Below are 18131 nucleotides of genomic sequence, written 5' to 3'. Positions count from 1 at the left end.
AAACAGATCATGGAAAGAGGTAGAGGCAATTCTTTAGTTTTGATTGGAGATTTCTGTTTTCCCAACATTGACCGGGATACTCTTAGTGTCAGAGGTCTTGATGGGATACCATTTGTAAGAAGCCTCCAGGTGAGTTTTCTGGAGTGGTATATCAATAGTCCGACGAGGGAATATGCCATATTGGAACTGATATTGTGGAATAAGCCAGGGCTGGTGATAACAGTTGCCGTGGGTGATTTCTTTGGGAAGTGTCCAATATTCTGTAAGTGTTAGAATACTCATTGACAAAAATGAGAGTGGTCATGAGGAAAGAGCACTAAACTGGGCCAAAGCTAATTATATCAAAATTATGCAGGAGGTCGGAAATGTGGATTGGATACAGCTATTTGTAGGAAAGTCCACAGTTCATATGTGGCAGGCTTTCAAAGATAGGTTAAATATAGTGCAGGATTGGCATGTCCCGTTGAAGGCAAAGGATTTGGAAGGCAATATTCGTGAACTGTTGATGACAGGACAATTGTACGACTCGCCAAGAGGAACAGGGAAGCATACATAACGTCTCGACAGCCAAGAACATAATGGTCCCTGGAGGAACATGGGAAGAGTAGGACAAGACTTAAACGAGGAATCAAGGGGGTTAAAAGGGGTCATGAAACAACTTCAGGCGAGCACAATTAAGGAGAATCCTAAAGCCTATTATTCATATATAAGAAGCAAGCGGGTAACCAGAGAAATGATTGGTCCACTAAAGGAAAATGAAGGAAGGCTGTATGTCGAATCTGAGAGAGTGGGTATGATTCTGAATGATTATTTTGCATCAGTGTTCACTGAGGAGAGGAACATGATGAATGTTGCGTCTAGTGTAAAACATTTGATTAGTCTGGATCATGTTGCCATAAGTAGGGAAGCTGTGTTGGGCAGGCTAGGGGTAATTAATGTGGACAAATCCCCAGGAACGGATGGGATCTATCTCTGGTTCCTGAGTGAGGTGAGAGAGGAAATAGCTGGGGCCCTGACAGATATCTTCGTGGCATCCTTCATCACAGGTGAGGTTCTGGCCGACTGGAACGTTGCTCATATTGTCCCTGTACAAGAAGGATAGTAGGGATATTCCGGATAACTACAGAACAATGGGCCTAACATCAGTGTTGGGAAAGTTGCTGGAGAAGGTACTGAGGGATAGGATATATTCATATTTAGAAAATAATGTGCATATCAGTGAGAGGCACAGAGTTTTTCGGGGAAGTGCCCAAGTTGATAGATGAAGGAAAGGCTGTTGATGTCATATACATGCACTACAGCATGGAGTTAGATAAGATTCCCCATGGTAACCAAATACAGAACGTAAAGTAACATGGTGTGCAGGGTGTTCTAGACAGGTGGATAAAGAATTAGTTGAGCAATAGGAGACAGAGAATGGCAGTTGAATGGAGTTTCTAGAAATGGAGAAAGATGACCAGTAGTGCTCCACAGGGGTCAGTGTTGTAGCCACCGTTGTTTGTTATATACATAAATGATCTGGAAGAGAGCACTGTTGGAATGATCAGAAAGTTTGCAGATGACACGAAGTTTTCTGGACTAGCAGAAAGTATAAGTGACTGTTTAAGAATACAGGAGGATAGAGATATACTGGAAAGTTGGGCGGAAAAGTGGCAGCTGGAGTTCAAAACAGACATCTGTGAGGTGACGCATTTCGGTCAGGCTAATTCTAGCTGGGGTTATACAATGAACGGAAGAGCTTTGGGGAAAAACAGTTGATGGACAGAGAGATCTGTGAGTGCAGGTCCATTGTACACTGATGGTTGCTGCACAGGTGGATAGAGTGGTCAAGCAGGCATATAGTATGCTTGGCTTCATTGGATGGGGTATTGAATAAAATGGCTGGCAAGTCATGATAAAATTGAACAATACATTGGTCTGGCCACACTTAGAATACTGTGTAAATTTCTGGTCGCCACATTACCAAAAGCATGTGGATGATTTGGAGAGGGCGTGTAAAAGGTTTAAGCGGATGTTGCATCGTATGGAAGGTGCAATCTAGGAAGAGAGGTTGATTCGGTTAGGTTTGTTTTCATTAGAAAAAAAGGAGTTTGAGGGGGACCTTTTTGACGTTTACAAAATCATGAAGGGTACAGACAGGGTAGATAGAGAAAAGTTTTATTTCCCAGGGTGAAGGATTAAATAACGAGAGGTCACGCTTTCAAGGTGAGAGGTGAAAAGTTTAAGAGGGATACGCGCGGCAACTACTTGACACAGCGGGTGGTGGGTGTCTGGAATGCGTTCCCAGCAGAGACGGGAGCGGTAATCACGTAGATACATTTAAGATGCGTCTGGTCAGATGCATGAGTAGGTGGGGAGCAGAGGGATACAGATGCTTAGGAATTGGGTGACAGGTTTAAACAGTAGATTTGGATCGGCTCAGGCTTGAATGGATGAAGGGCCTGTTCCTTGTCTGTACATTTTCTTTGGTCTTTCTTCTTAAATTACGCCAATTTCATTACAAAATTTGCGAGGTCTAAGTGCCTGAAGTGAATCGATGTGAAGTGACACACTAGTCATAACAAATCTGAGTGTGTGGTAGCGTGGTCGAGCGGTCTAATATGCTGGATTTTAAGCTTCAGTTTCTATCGAATCGTGGCTGAAATACCAGCATCGTAAGTGTGCTCCAGTGTGGAGATGTGTGTGAGAGAACTGCCCATGTGTGGATGCCTTTTAATTTGAGTGTTTGCAGCTCCTCAGTGAGCTTACTCTCTCAGTGATAAAATCAGCGACTATCTTTGAAAACAACGCAAGTTCCGGCTGTCCGACGTATCCTCAGATCCCGTCGATAACTTTGCTTTTGGATATCTGCGTTGCCAGTTTCTGTATCTCAAATGGTCGGCACAATTGGCTGAAATGTTGGTGGTTCGAGCCCACCCAGGGAATAAGCCTCAAATATTTCAGCACAAGCATTTACCCCGACCATGTATTGACATTGTAACCGGGAAATCTCATCCATGATTCACCCCAAGTTCGCAGGGAGTGAGACGTTTACATGCAGCAGAATACGACATCACTTTCTCCAAGCTCCCGATGCCAACAAAAAGCGGCCACTGCAGCTTCAATCAGCGTCTTTCTGCCAAGCCATGGGAAACAACTCGTGGAAACTCCTTCCTTAGTAACAGCTCTTTCCGTGTGAAAGGAGCAAAACTTTCACTTTAAATTGGAAAGGGCTTCAGGGCATTGGAATGTTGATCCAGTTCTTGGATCGTGTTATAAATAAAACTCCTGACTTGAAAATAAGAAGTGGTAAAGGTTTTAGGTAGAAAGAACAAAGAAAGTGTTGATTGAGACGACTCTGTCTTGTCAGCAGATGGGAAATGCCCAACACTGTAAACGGAAATGATTGGGTTTCCTTAGGTAATTTCCGACTGATTTACTGTCTGCCAGAGTGATTGGAAATCACATCAGCAATATAAAGGTGAGGGTAAAATATATGAAGATATTAAGGTTGAACCTTAAATCCCAGGACAAGTGCTGAATAGATTGTAATGCTTTGAAGGAATAACTGAAATGAAAAGTGTGAATTATATTTTTGTGATTAGGAGGAATGAATTCGATCCTAACAAATTGCTGATGAATTATGCTCGCAAAGTAATAGCAAATTAATCCACAGTGCACCGTGCTTGGTTAGCTCAGTCGGTGCAGTGTGAGATGCTTAATCTGAGGGTGGTGGGTGCAAGCCTCACAATGGGCACTTTCACCTTTAATACAATTCCGGCTCTTCGTTCCACGTGCAGTATTGCAACCCTTCGCAGGGGAATGTTCTTGCTGCTTTCATTGACACATCTGTCCGCCTGCTTTTGATCACACGTCGGTTTCTGAGTGAACACTGTTTCCATTTTACTGGAGGCGCCAGAGACAACTTTATTAGTGCAGCCGAAAATACAATCAATGAATGACACAGTAAGTCAAATATCCCCAGAGCACGGGAGAACTGTTTGGTCCAGGATCACTGCCATCTTCTGTTTCTAAACCAACAAATGAAATTACTGGAAAATCTCAGCAGGTGTGGTAGCATCTTGGAAATATAAATCGATTTAAGACTTCGGGACTCGTGACACTTCTTTTCCATGTCTATCTCCACCTGCTTTTGCACACTCTTCCTTTTTATTGAATGTCTCCTGACTTCCAACTATATATTCAGCTTCTCTTTTATTACTTCCTCTCCAAACATTTTCCCAGTCTCCAATTTTGTATCAGAACTGTTCCATCTTTTACATTGCCCAGGATTTCGAACTGAACAAATAACTCTGTTTCTATTTCCTTAGATAGCACATGGCCAGAGACTGGAAGGCAGTGTTATTCCGAAAACTCATCCATGATTCACCCCGAGTCCACAGGGAGCAAGACGTTTACACGCAGCAGAATACGACACCACGTTCTCCAATCCCCCGATGCCAACTGAAAGCGGCCACTGCAGCTGCAATTAGGGGCTTCCTGGTAAACTCTGGGACACAGCTCGTGGAAACTCCTTTCTCATTAACTACTCTTCCCGTGGGAAAAGAACAAAACTTCCATTTTAAATTGGAAACGGCTTCAGGAGATTGGAAGGTTGTTCCTGTTCTTGGAACGTGTTATAAACAAAACTCCTGTCTTGAAAATAAGAAGTTGTAAACGTTTTAGGCAGGAAGAACAAAGAAAATGTTGATTGTGAGGACTCTGTCTCGTCAGCAGATGGGAAATTCCCAACACCGTATACAGAAATGGTTGGGTTTATTTCGGTAATTTTCCGACTGATTTACTGTCTGCCAGAGTGACTGGAAATCACTTCTTATGAAAATATTCGGGTTGAATCTTAAATGCCGGGACAAGTGTTAAATAAACTGTAATGTTTTGAAGAAATAACAAAAGTTAAAGATGTGAATTATGTTCTTTGTGATTGGGAGGAATGAGCTGGATCTTTGCAAATTGCTGTGCCAGGTGAATTATGCTCAGAATGAAATAGCAAACTAATGCATCGTGTCCCAAGCCTGGATATCTCAGTTCGGTGCAATGTGAGTTGTTTAATCAGAGAGTCGTGCGTCCAAGCCCCATAATAGTCGTTTTCACTGTTTAACAGTGTTCCAGCGCTTCGTTCCACATGCAGAATTGCAAGCCAACGCTGGTGGAACATTCTTGTTGTTTTCGCTGATACATATGTCCTCCTGCTTTGATCACATGTCGGTTACTGAGTGAAAACTGTCTGCACTTTACTGGAAGCGCCAGATACAACTTTATCAGTGCAGCTGAAAATACTATGAATGATTTCCAATTCAAAACGTGAGATTCCACTACATCCGTGCACCAACCAAAGTGTTCAAAGACACAGAACGCGAATGGCCATTTGTTAGTGATCTGACAGAGACGGCTTAATGTCTCATGGGTCCTGAACAAAAATTAACTGATTCAGAATGTGCTGATGGAACGGAACGGAGCTCTCCCTGTACATTTTGCAATTGTTCTTGTTGTGTGCTCATGTAAGTTTATGTAATGAACAGTTTATTGCCAGTAACGAGGGTGGGGGTGGGGAAGGATTCTGAGGTTTCAGTGTGGGACAGACCTGATCTGATCGAAGGGGTAAGTCAAATATTCCCAGAACATGAGAGAGCTGATTGGTCCAGGATCACTCCCATCTTCTGTTTCAGAATCAACAAATGAAATTGCTGGAAAATCTCAGCAGGTCCGGTCGCATCTTGAAAATGAAAACCGAATGAGATTTCGGGACTGGTGACACTTCTTTTTCCATCTTCATGTCCCTCTGCCTTTCTACAAACTTCCTTTTTATTGAATATATCCTGACTTCAAACTTTATATTCAGCTTCACTTTTATTGCTTCCTCTCTAAACATTTTCCCAGTCTCTAAAATTGTACCATGCTTGTTCTATCTCTCACTTTGCCCAGGACTTCCAACTGAACAAATAACTCTGTTTCTATTTCCTTAGATACCAGATGGCCAGAGATTGGAAGACATAGGAGCGGTTAGCGCTTTCAGAATATCTAATCTGCTTCGCCATTCGATCTTGGCTAATATCGTTCTTAACCCCATTCTCCAGTCCTCTACCTGAACACTTACTCCCCAGTCTTAGGATCCAGTCTTTTTCCCAGAGTGGGTCCTCATCCGTCCCAAAACCCTCTACATGTGTTGGCAGCTGTTACACCGTGTCTACGTGTCATCAATCTCAGTTTCATATCATGATCGATGGGGTTTTATTGCATTCTCATCAGCAAACCTTGTTTTGAATTTACTCGCCCAATACTACTGTAGCGGTGAAAAGAATATAATTCCGAATACCTGCTGCGTGAAATTCATTTTCAAATTTCTATTTGCAGTGGTCCTTCATATGTGGCGATGTCTATATCGCTGCTGGCTATCCTGTTTAAGAGTGCCGTTACATATGTTCGTCTGTCTTGGCGCTGCAGGGAAAATTGTCTGCGCCTTTTCAGCCAATATTTCCTGGATATTTCAACATGGTATCCTTTATTTTTTCAATCATGTCCTCTTTAAGGACACAGTTACCGGGCACTGATCCTTTCTGTAACAACAGTACAGCATTTGCTTGACATGCGAAGGTAGCCTGGATCAGTAACAAGGAGAACATTCATTTCCTTCTGTCACAGCGAACACTGCATTCATGATGTTAGTCTCTGTCATATGGATCCGAAAATGTGCTCTGAAAGCTTCATTTGAACGCTGTCTGGCGTTTCTCAACGTGTGTCAACCAAAACCAGAAATCCTCAATCATAGTTTGGAGCAGTTCACATATTCGAGTTTCGAAGCAGCAGACACGGATACAGTTCATTCAGTCAACAACAGAAATGAAAAGATTTACAGGCACAGAGAACTATCGACTCTTGTTCTCATACTGTTACTAATATTACCGTGTGGCCTGAAGTCTAAGCCATATTGTAACTGAAAATGAGGAAATCACAGACAGGCTGCCGAATGAGGCAGTATGTATTTTGTTTTCTTGTTCTCACAGAGTTCCAGGAACGTATGACAGCGAGGGAGAGGAATGCAAGTCAAGTGCAGCTCTGGTGAAACACCTTCTGTCTGATTCAGTCATCAACAAGAAACGTGAATGCGACTAAAGCGGGGAAACCTTTTCACAACTCGAACAAAGAGCAATCACGAACAGTGACCACCTCTTTGACATCTCAGATCGCCTTTGACCTTCCCTGAATATGTATAGAAACAAATGTTTGTACACCCCAAAGTGAGAAGTGTTTGATTTACCGACAATAAGTTGGTCGCATGTCCTTGATTGCCACATAGGTTTCCAACTCAGCTTGCAGCCAGGTGGCAGTTGCTCATGGCTCTGCTGGATAATGCACTATTATGGAGAAAGAAAAGGAAAGTTGGAACTCTTATTGGCTCTGGGTTTCGAATAATCTTGCTACGTGTTTTGCCATTCTCGGATTCCAGTGCTAAACCGGTTTTTCAGTTCATCCGAGATGCAGGAGAGTCGGCGGGAGCAGAATTCATCATCTCCAGTGATCACTTTATCTGAGGAGAGAAAATGAACAAAGTTTCACACAGCGACTAATTGGAATTGCATTCCGTTTCAGCATGGTAGCAGGTATGGGCTTGCAAATTCAAAGCCAGATTTGCTGATGAGAACAACAAGCACGACCGCTCAGATAGAGCAATTCCTTCCCACCGCTTATTCTGCAGAACTGGTGCAGTTTCTGTGAGTATGCTGCAGGGTATCATCATGTACATGCTCTTGGGATTCCGGTTTTGGCCTGTGTGCTCCCGTGGGTGAGCAACCTGAGACTCTGATTTCAGATTCCACTTCTTAAGAAGTCTTGTATTTGCATCCCTGCGCGGCCACGTGTGCTAATGGATTAAGCTGGCAACGTTTTGCAGGGATGAGTTTTGTTAAAGTTGAACAGAAAGAAAAAGCAGTCATTTCTTCTAACCCGGCTGTGATGTGGCACAGCAGAAAACAACCAACATGTCAGTGCCCATGTTTTCCCCTTCTGCTGCAGTTGTCACGTTCCCCTCCAGCTCGAAAGGCCACCAGCATAATATGCGACTCAAAAACAGGCTGCGCCAATCTTTCATATTCCAGACAATTTGCATTTTTCGCCGTTTCTCTGAAAGTGAATGGAGATATTTATTTCCCTGTTTATGTGAAATTAGATTCTACATTGAATCTGCTCGCAGTTTTCTGTTGTTGTTGCGAAAAGGATGGAAATTGCGATATAAAACTTGGTTACTTTTCCCTAATTTCTTTAATTTCTGTCCTGATGAGAGAGGCTGGTGATTGGTCCTCTCGATCCGATGGAGACACCAGCCCAATTGTTAACCTCATCTAATCGAGACTGTAACTGGTAATCTTCACTTTTCATGGTTCATTGTTCGTCAGTTCTGATTCATGTTACTTGAGCACTTTCCTGGAAGTATTGATGCACTAAGGCGCCAGTACGTTGAAAGCACCATTTGGAATTGCCTCGCTGCAATTTGTGTGAGCAGATCATGACCAGACGACTCGCTCTGCCTCACAGACAGCATTCATGAGTCCGTGTGTCTGAAAATAAGTTCTCTTTGTCAGTTCTGCTTCTGTTCATGAGTTGTCAGGTTTTTGTTTCGCTGGAGAGCCGCACGGGCAATATGATTTGTGAGGTATTTTCGGCAGCCAAAATCTCCCACTGAGAAGTTGGGAATGTGTCAAGAAGAATGGTCATTGGCAGCCTAAAACCAGAAAAAAAATGATTCGTTGCTGGTTTTAACCGAAGCAGCCTGTGGGAGTAATCTCATTTGGGAGAGTACTCGCTTTGCATGCGAGAGATTGCGGGGTTGCTAGCTGCGTTCTCCATCCCCTTTTAGGGCGGCACCGTGGCTCAGTGGTTTGCACTGCTGCCTCACAGCACGAGTGTTCCACGTTTGATTCCTGTGCGTAGTTTGCACATTCTCCCTGCGTCTGCGTGGGTTTCTTCCCACACTCCAAAGATGTGCAGGGCAGGTGAATTTGACATGCTAATTTGCCCATAATGATCGGTGCATTAGTTCGAGGGAAATTGGTCTGGTTGGGTTACTCTTTGGAGGGTCGGTGCGGACTAGTTGCGCTGAAGGGCCTTTTTCCATACTGTAGGGAATCTAATCTAACCATCTTCCAGAAAACCAGCCCAACGCACTGACCAAGTGATGAGTGCCTATTCAAACTGGTGATCGCCACTGCAGCATCTCAGAGGGGCTGAGCCCGTAAACAACCGCTCTATTTGCCAACTTTCACGTTTGTTCTTTTTCAACTTTCCTGTCTGGATACAGATCCATATGCATTTGAAATGTTGAAAGTATACCAGACTCCACCACTAAATCTGACAATTCATTCCAAACACACAAACCTTTCTATGTGAAAAAAAAAACAATGTCCTTCAGATCCCTTTTAAATTTTACCACTCTCCCCTTAAAACATTGTTCCCTTGTTCTGAACTTACCTGCCTTGGGAAGAAATAGTCATTGACCATTTACTCTACCGTATCCTTCATATTGATATAAACCTCTGTAAGCCCATCCCTCAGTCCTCAAGCTCCAGGGAAAATTTTCACATCCTATTCAGCTTTACGCTACAGTCCAAACACTGTATGCCTTGCAACATCCTCATAAATATTATCGAACTTACGCCAAGTTCGCCATTGAAAGTGCGTGTGGGTAAGTGCCTGAAGTGAGGCGATGCTGAAACACTTATCATGAAAAACGTGGTTGCGGGAGTTTGTGTGGCAGCGTGGCAGAGGTGTCGAAGGAGCTGTCTTTAAACTATAACCTCAATCCAGTCATTGATTTGAATTCCCACCACGACCAGAACCACAGGTGAAGTCGGGAACTCTGTTTTTCATGAAAGACCTATAAACAGTGAGATGTCAGGATTTGATCCAATATTCGGCTGTTTTTTGACAGGAACTTTCACTAACTAAGGCTGAGGGACTGCCCAACTCAACGATTCAAAACTATGCGTGCATTTACTTGACTATTCGAACTCAGGATCTCGGACTCATTTTTTGTGTGCTTCACAGTTACTCGGTGTAAATTGAAAACAGCCTCTGGTTATGCAGAAAAGTTCAAAGCTGTATATTCTCCACTGAAAATGCGCAGGAAGAGGCAATCTCTTATTGCCTTTGTTGTAAACTGATAACTTAGACTGTTTAAACTGACAGGATAACACGGATCCATCCATCCTCTGGGCACCTTTAACCGCGTTAATATCTGCAAAGGTAAACTCACACAAAGAGGAATGGGCTCATTGTGGTGAATTGTTAAGGAGTGGTGTGTGAGTCAGAGTGAATAGTGGTCAGTAAATACTGACACTAACATTGAACGTTGCAACACCAGCTCTTCACTCACTTGCTGTCTCATGCTTCCCTGTCATCATTGCCTTTCACATTTTCGTCTCGTCCGTTCCACTTCTCAACTTATTCCCGACAGCTTGCAAGTGTTCCCTTAGAAACTGCAGCTTTAGGAAACGTATTACTGGGATAAAGTCATTGCTCAATGTGATGGGATGCGCCATCAATCCCGAATTACTCGAGAGATTGAGATTTTGAGTTACTCCGCATAACCCTGGATGTCCTCAGTAGCGGGGTACAGGCATGATGCCATGAGGCAAGGGTTTAGACGTCGTGACATTGAAGGAACAGCGAAATATTTTCAACTGGGAAACGCGAGAACCTTGGAGGGGTAGTTGCTGTGATAGCTTTCGCTTGTATTTGCTGCCATTGTCCTTCCAGCCAGATGCTGATCGATCACTGAATTGTTCTGGCAGGATCCGTGTGTATGTTCTGGGTGCAGCCAGGATTTAGTTTTCATTCGGATAATTCACAAGAAGAGAATTAAATCTACATCTCCTGACTGGGAATGAAAGCCTGTTCTGGGCAATGCAAACTCAGACTCGTATGCAGGGATGTCTATTGATATTGCAGTAGCCTTTGGGACCTGTACAAACTCTAGTGCCTGCTCTCACGTCATAATCGTCTTCTCAGCAGCGTTTCTCTCACCAAATTTCCAAGTCGGTTCATATTATCACCCTTGGTTTCAATGTGAAGAAGGCAACGCTGTGATAATCTGATGTTGTTCAGCAGATATATTGCAGCAAGTTAAGTAAAGACTGATGCAAACACGAGCTCGTTTTGAGCTGCGCTGATGTTTTGGTAGCAAGAAAGGCACCATTCAACTCGCCTCATTCCAGATGACGGGCTCGAAATGATCAGTGGTTTCTCGCTGAATTAGTTCAGGCTCTGGAATGTAAAAAACCTCAACTGTGAAAGTACAGTGAAAGGAAATGGTTCACAGAGTGGGGAATTCCAAGTGAAACAGTGACGGTGATTATGTTTGCTGATTTTTCACCTTGTGAATGCTGGTTCCCTGATGTGGACGTTTACATTACCTATAGACAAACTGTCACAGCCAAACCTGGTCTTTGGGTCAGTGACAGAATTAGTAACACGCCTGACGTCGAGTTAGGGGATTATCGGTTCGCATTTAAAATCACGAGGATGCAGCGTGCTAGTCCATTCCTGTTATCTGTCAGGTACGGAAGGGTTTGGGTTTTCGAATTTACAGCTTCTTTCGCCCACTTCAAATTCTAGCTCAGAGCAACGTCTCTCATTGTCTGTAGAACTGGCTTTGATTTAACCAAAAGCTGCCTTTTGGCGGTTGAACTTGCATGTTGGAGCGGACAGCTGAAATGAAGCACAAGGAGCTGGTCAAATCCTGAGAACTCTTCCACTCTCGGGGAATGTGTCTGTGTGTCTCTTTCTGTGGGAGACACGACGTGGGTAATAACACAGTGTGACTATGTCAAACTTCAATCCCATTGTTGTGTCATCTAAGATCAAAGCGAGAACCTCACTGCCATTTGCACTGGAAACATCAGAACACATAAGGTTATGGACCAAAGCTGGAAACTGGGAATGGAATAGACGAATGTCTTTAAACCAGACTGCACAATGGGCCAAATGGGCTTTCCCATTCTGCAAAACTTGAAGACGAGTAGAAAACAATCTGCAGTGAAACTGATCAGAAATGAAAGGGAAAAGCCATTTCATTGAGAATAAGTGCAAGAGCGTCTGTCTTCATTCAGTGTAATGTCGTAGTTAGGATTTGGAACTAGAACTGCCATGGCATTAGTTCTATTTTCGGACAGAGAATGATCGTTTTATTGTGCAAGTATATCGTGGTCCAGTATTTCTGACCACTGGTCCGAACCTGGTAATGCTTGATTTTGTGCCAGGTCATCAAAAATCAGAAAGATGCAGGTTTTAGATAGCTGAACTAAAAACGAGAATTGATATCGAAACCCGCTACACCTGGCAACATCTGTGGAGAGTAACAGATTTTTTTTTAGATGGACAGGAAACAGTTTAGTTATAGATTTCTAGATTGCACTGTTGGGAAAATGATAATCTTACCTGTCGAATCAGGATATTTATCAAAATCACTCTTGAGCTTACAAACGTCAAATTTACAATCTTCAAAGGACTTAATCAGCTGTCATGCTACTTTCATTTTCCTGAGCTGGTGGAAGGCTATGTTTTAATGGCTACATTTCCTTTTGCTTTCTGTTAGTTAGCAGTCACGTTGAATGGAGAATTGTTTTTTTCAGTATCTGCCTCAATATGTGTCTTTGTTTTTTCTTTATTTGTCTCTGTATCCTCCTGGGCCTTTTTCACATTCTCCGACTCTCTGGCTGTCCATATCCCTCATTTCCCATTTCTGCTCTTGAAAAGCCTGACATTCAGAGACAGTTTGAGAGTCGAACTGCTGACAGACTTTCTGACGCCGGGCTGGAGTCGGTCGAAGTAGTCTCACATTCTCTGGATAATGCGTCTGTCACTTCGACCTGAGGCAAGGAGACATTTCTTCCTCAAAATCTAAAGACCCTTTCGAAGTTAAAGTTGAATTCCTTATCCAACAGAAAAAGAAAGTAATTACACGATAGCTGAAGAAGAATAAGGATGCATTTACTTTTGGTGTACAACAAATGAATGGTGACAGCAGAGAATGATGGTGATCATGTCGTGGTGTCAGTGCCATTACCATAACATTCCCCGGGAATGCTGCAGTGTCTCCTGCCTCACCACTTAATTTCCACAAAACTGAGAATGAAGGAATTAGAATAAGAGGATGAGAAGCAAAAGTGCTTGTGGAACTGCGGGAAGAATCTCCAGGTTAAAATAGTAGTTAAAAAGAGCAACATACACTATTGGATTTAAACCTGGAAAATGAAGCCGGAACTCGAAATCAGAATATAACGCAATTCAAACAGACACTGAGTTTCTCGATCAGCAACACAATACTTGAGAGAAATAACGAGCTTTCAATACAATGAGCAGGTACAAGTGTGATGGGAGGTGCTTTCACCAGCTAAGCCACGGCGCCACGTTAAAAGCCAGATTTGTCGTCCATGTGTGCAATGCCTGAACCACTTGATCACAGGAATTCGAAAACGCGTTTTCTGTATTAGCGTTGCTCAGTATGAATGGCAATCAAACTCTGCTTGTGCAAAAGCAGACATTTCAATGCTGAGCATGCCCTACTGAAAAGGCACAGAAAAAGACAGTATCCTCTTGCATTAGCATCCAACCGATATTTTCATCTGTTTAAACTGACAGAATAAACAGGATGTGCTCATCTCCTCTCGCGTCCCATTAACCACGTTAATATACACGCAGGGATGTTCAAACCAAGATGAACAGGCTCATTGTTGTGAATTGACAGCAGTGGTGTGTGAGTCATTGCAAACAGTGAGAAATAAATGCTGAACCAATAGCACTGACACTGAGCCTTGCAGCATCAGCTCCACATTCACATCTTGTGTCATGTCTCCTCGGCATCAGTGCATTTGACTTTAATTATTCTACCCTGCACCTCTCCTCAAATTATTCCCGACCGCTTGCAGTGTCGAATTAGTACATGCAATTATTAGAAATGCATTTCTGGGACACAGTTGTCTTTCAATGAGATAAGATTCATTCCCCTCCCTAATTATCTCAAAGATGTAGGGGACGAGTTACTTTTGTCAACTCCTCAAAGACGCCACTCCTGACGCCACTCTGTCAATGTAACTCACTGAGGGAAGAGCAAACTGACGCCACTCAGTCAGTGTTACTCACCCAGGGAAGGGCAGACTGACCCCACACTCTCAGTGTAACTCAGCAGACTGATCCCACACTGTCAATATAAGTCATTCTCTGAAGAGCAGTCTGACCCCACTCTATAAATGTAATTCCCTCAGGGAAGAGCAGACTGATCCCATTCTGTCTATGGCACTCACCCAATGAATGAACACTAACCCCACTCTACCAATGTAACTCGCCATGGAAGAGCAGACGGAAGCCAGACTGTCAACATAAATTATCGAGGGAAGAGAATACTGACCCCGCTCTTTCTATTTCACTCAGGCAGGGAAGAGCAGACTGTCACCACTCTGTGAAAGAAATTCGCCCAGGGAAGGGCAGACTGACCCTACTGTATCTGCGTGACTGACACAGGTAAGAGCAACTAACCCAACTCTGTCAACGTATCTTCCTCAGGGAAGAAGACCCTGACCCCTCTCTGTCAATGTAGCTCACCCAGGAAACAGCATACTAACCCCACTCTGTCTGTTTAAGTTCACAAAAATCCTCTGAAGTACGTCCTATCCAGACACTCCTATTACAGAGAACCGTGTGCGTTCAATGGAGATTCCCAATAACCATTTGAAATCGCCATTGTTTAGAATGTGGCAGCAAACCAGAGCAACCACATAGAAATTGGGCGAATGTGCAAACTTCCATCAGGCTGTCACCTAAGCCTGTAATGGAAACCAAACCCGACAGCAGTCGTGATTATAAAATGGCAGAACAGAAACCTAGCAAAAAGAATTGCGTCCCTGTGTGTTGCAACGATGCTGAGTATTAATTAAACCCCCCTCACTGTAGTTAGTTTCCATTTTCATCACTGCCAACCTTCTTCAAAGCAAAGCACGCACTTGCTTTTTTCAGACTTCCTATATCCCGCTTTCATCCCGCTTTTTACCTAATCATATTTCTGACTTTACAAACTACGTCATAACAGTTTGACAACTGCAGAATGAGCTTTGTTCCGTTCTCCACTGATGTTGATGGTAGTAGTCCGGCATAATCGAGTAGGACTTGAGGCACTTGCGGGTGGTGTATTCGCTGCATTTTGGCTTCTTTTTTTCATTTTCGGTCTACTATTTCGAGTTCATTGCGCAGAATTCTGAAGAAGACTTTTTGGAGTCGAAGTGGTAACTGTGTTTTCTCTTGAAAGACAGACGTAGCTTTATTTCTGTTCTCTTATAAATTAATCTTCTTCTGATCTTTGCAAGTGAAATAAGGTGCATTACTATTGCTCGGTTTTAGTTTCAAAATCAAGAGAAACATGAAGGAGAGAATATCAAAGAACACAAAGTTCTGAGTTGTCAAGATAATTTTTGCAGCAATGGTGGACATGAAGGTCATATTAAGAAAATGGTTCAAGAACGTTTAGTCTGTGGAAGTGGAACGTGACTTTAGTTCCAAATATATGTTTCCGTTCTTCCAGTACATCTTTTTGACTCCCAGAAAACATTGATTGTTTTCTGTATTCACTTTGTTTCGCGACATCTGTCTTCTGGTCGACCAGGGACAACTTGAATTTGCGTCTGCATTGAATAAGATTTCGCTCTTTCTTTCGAGAAGCAAACCTGTGCATTATGTATCACTTATCATGCTGATGGCTAAGAAGTTCAAAATGAATTACGGTTTATGGATCGTGAGCAAGAATAAAGTGATCCACTTGCGAACAGATGTCACCACGCCCTATTCCTACATCGGGCCTGAACGATCCATTGGCAGAGCCTGCAGACAGGAAATGTCTAAGTGACTAGTCCTTTGTTCAGTTTGATTTGATACCAATGGTAGTGCTTATTTTGGTGCAGAAATGTGTCAACATCTCTGATGTTAGAGTCAAAATTTAATTCACATCTACTCATAAGGGTCTTCTCATATCGGAACATGCTGACATGAAAACATTTAACTCTGATTGCAAAGGTTTTTTTCATTAAACTGGGAGTATGTTTAACTAAGCAATTCAGACAGCCAGGATGAATAATTGGCATTTGGTTCTTCAAGCTGAGCTCTCCACACCAACTGCTCCAACGAAGGCCGTGGATAAGATCCCCATCGATTATTTTGGTCAATTTTAACCTCAACAACAACCTATTGTTCTGAACAATGCTACACCACAAGCAGAGGTCTAAGTCTGATTTTCATCGTTAATTTTCAATTTCAGTTCTTAATGCAGTTTCTAACGAATGTGGACAGCAGAAGACCGTAAACATTCCATTTCTAATATTTCCAGAAAATTCTACTCCGCTGATATCACCTTGCCTTTTCATATCGCAAGCCAGGAACCTGGATCAGTCGAGTTCCTTTCCACACATGGAGTTGTATTTTTCTAATTCATTGACTGCTGATATAAAAGATTATTGGCCTTGAGTGTCAGCTGTAAATTAGGTCGAACTTTCTCAGCTTGACTTTCAACTGATCCTAAAAAAAAATCATCACCTGCAGGTAAATGTATTGCATTGCTTCTTGTTTTACTCAATTCCACCCCCCCCCCACCCCACCCCAAACCAAACATCCAAATTTCACGATAGTTCGACAAATGTGTTGAAACTGATTCGTGTTGGAAGTTGGTGGCTTTTTGTGTCTCGACATATAATTTATTCAATTAGATGACTGGGTCAGTCTTGAAACTACTTCGGATTCTTCACAGTTGAAAATTTACTTTCGATTGAATGCAAAGCTCAAGCTCCACGAAATCCAAATCCTGCAAAATAATTTTTAAATGACTTTCAAGAGATTCTGCGCTGTGAACAGGATTCGAACCTGCGTAGGGAGACCCCATCGGATTTCAAATCCAACGCCTTAACCTCTCGGCCATCACAGCTGCTGGAATTTGGTCAATTTTAATAGTAAAACAACTGAATTTATTTGTTGGGAGAACAAATTGTCAAGACCCAAAGATTTCGCCAACTCCTTTGCAGAGACCCAGACGAACGTTACCTCAGTAGATTGACAGGCTTTCACTGCAAACTAGATTCTGACACAGCTGAAGTTGTGGGAATGATTCTTCGTCGAATTATAGAGTCACGGATGTACACCACGAAGACAGGGTCATTGTCCCACTGCGTCCAATCGATTTTGACTCAATTGCTCATCATCTGGTGCCAAATTAGATGTGCTGTTGTGTTTTAATATTCATCGACATATGGTATTAGAAAAATTGATGCTAAGTCCATAAACGCCAGCTACATTCGTAAAAAAAATATCATAATTAGAAAGAATGCAGAACCAATTTACAGGAATGGATCCAGCAACTAATCCGTATGTTCTGACATCAGGTAATGAACTTGTGAGCACAAGAGAGGAAGATTAACCGAAGATTTGGAACTTGAAATCGTCTTGACGGAATTATTTGCAAAGTTTTTGCGGTAGTTCTAGAGTCATCAAGTCCTTGAACAATACAACACGGAAATTGGCCCTTCTTTCCAACATGACTATGGTGGACAGTTACCCTAAATTAATAGGTCCCATTTGCCAACATTTGGCCCACATCCCTCTAAACCTTGTTTCTCATATATCCATCCAGATGCCATTAAATGTTACAGTTGTACCAGTCTCCAATAATTTCTCTGGCAGCTCATTCTGGACGCGTCTGAAAAAGTTGACCCTGACGCCCCTTTTAATTCCTTACCCATTAATTTTAAACCGATGCTTTCTAAATTTTGACTTCCTCACCAGCCGAAAAACACCTTGACGAGTCAACCTATCCATGTCCCTCATGATTAATAAATAACAACGATTTGACTTTATCATACTTGTCAGGAGGGAAATGTGTGGAGATTATTTATCGAAGGTTTGAAGTAGAAAGTCTAATGTACAGATGTTTAGAAATGCATCTTGGAGAAGTTTTTAACAAGTCATTGAAGTCTAGTAGCAGTTGTAGAAGTCTGTTGTGAAAGCTGCAGAAGGCTTTCAGGGCACGAGAACGAAGCATTATTTCCAATGTATGGTGGCTCAGTTCGACCGCACTTGGACTACAGTATGAGGAATTACAATCCTCA

General features: G+C 42.6%; 1 non-coding gene across 1 annotated transcript; it reads right to left on the bottom strand.

The window, feature by feature from the left end:
- Positions 1-16872: 16872 nt before the first annotated feature.
- On the bottom strand, positions 16873-16954 carry trnas-uga (transfer RNA serine (anticodon UGA)). Its single transcript has one exon. It is a non-coding gene; the product is annotated as a tRNA-Ser (tRNA).
- Positions 16955-18131: the final 1177 nt, after the last annotated feature.

This window comes from Chiloscyllium plagiosum, unplaced genomic scaffold, assembly GCF_037043375.1.
Source record: "Chiloscyllium plagiosum isolate Xiang-an unplaced genomic scaffold, Cpla_swu_hap1 HiC_scaffold_39, whole genome shotgun sequence".
Classification (NCBI taxonomy): Eukaryota; Metazoa; Chordata; class Chondrichthyes; order Orectolobiformes; family Hemiscylliidae; genus Chiloscyllium; species Chiloscyllium plagiosum.
The sequence above is the reverse complement of the archived record's forward strand: the minus strand, read 5'-3'. Positions and strand labels throughout refer to the sequence as shown.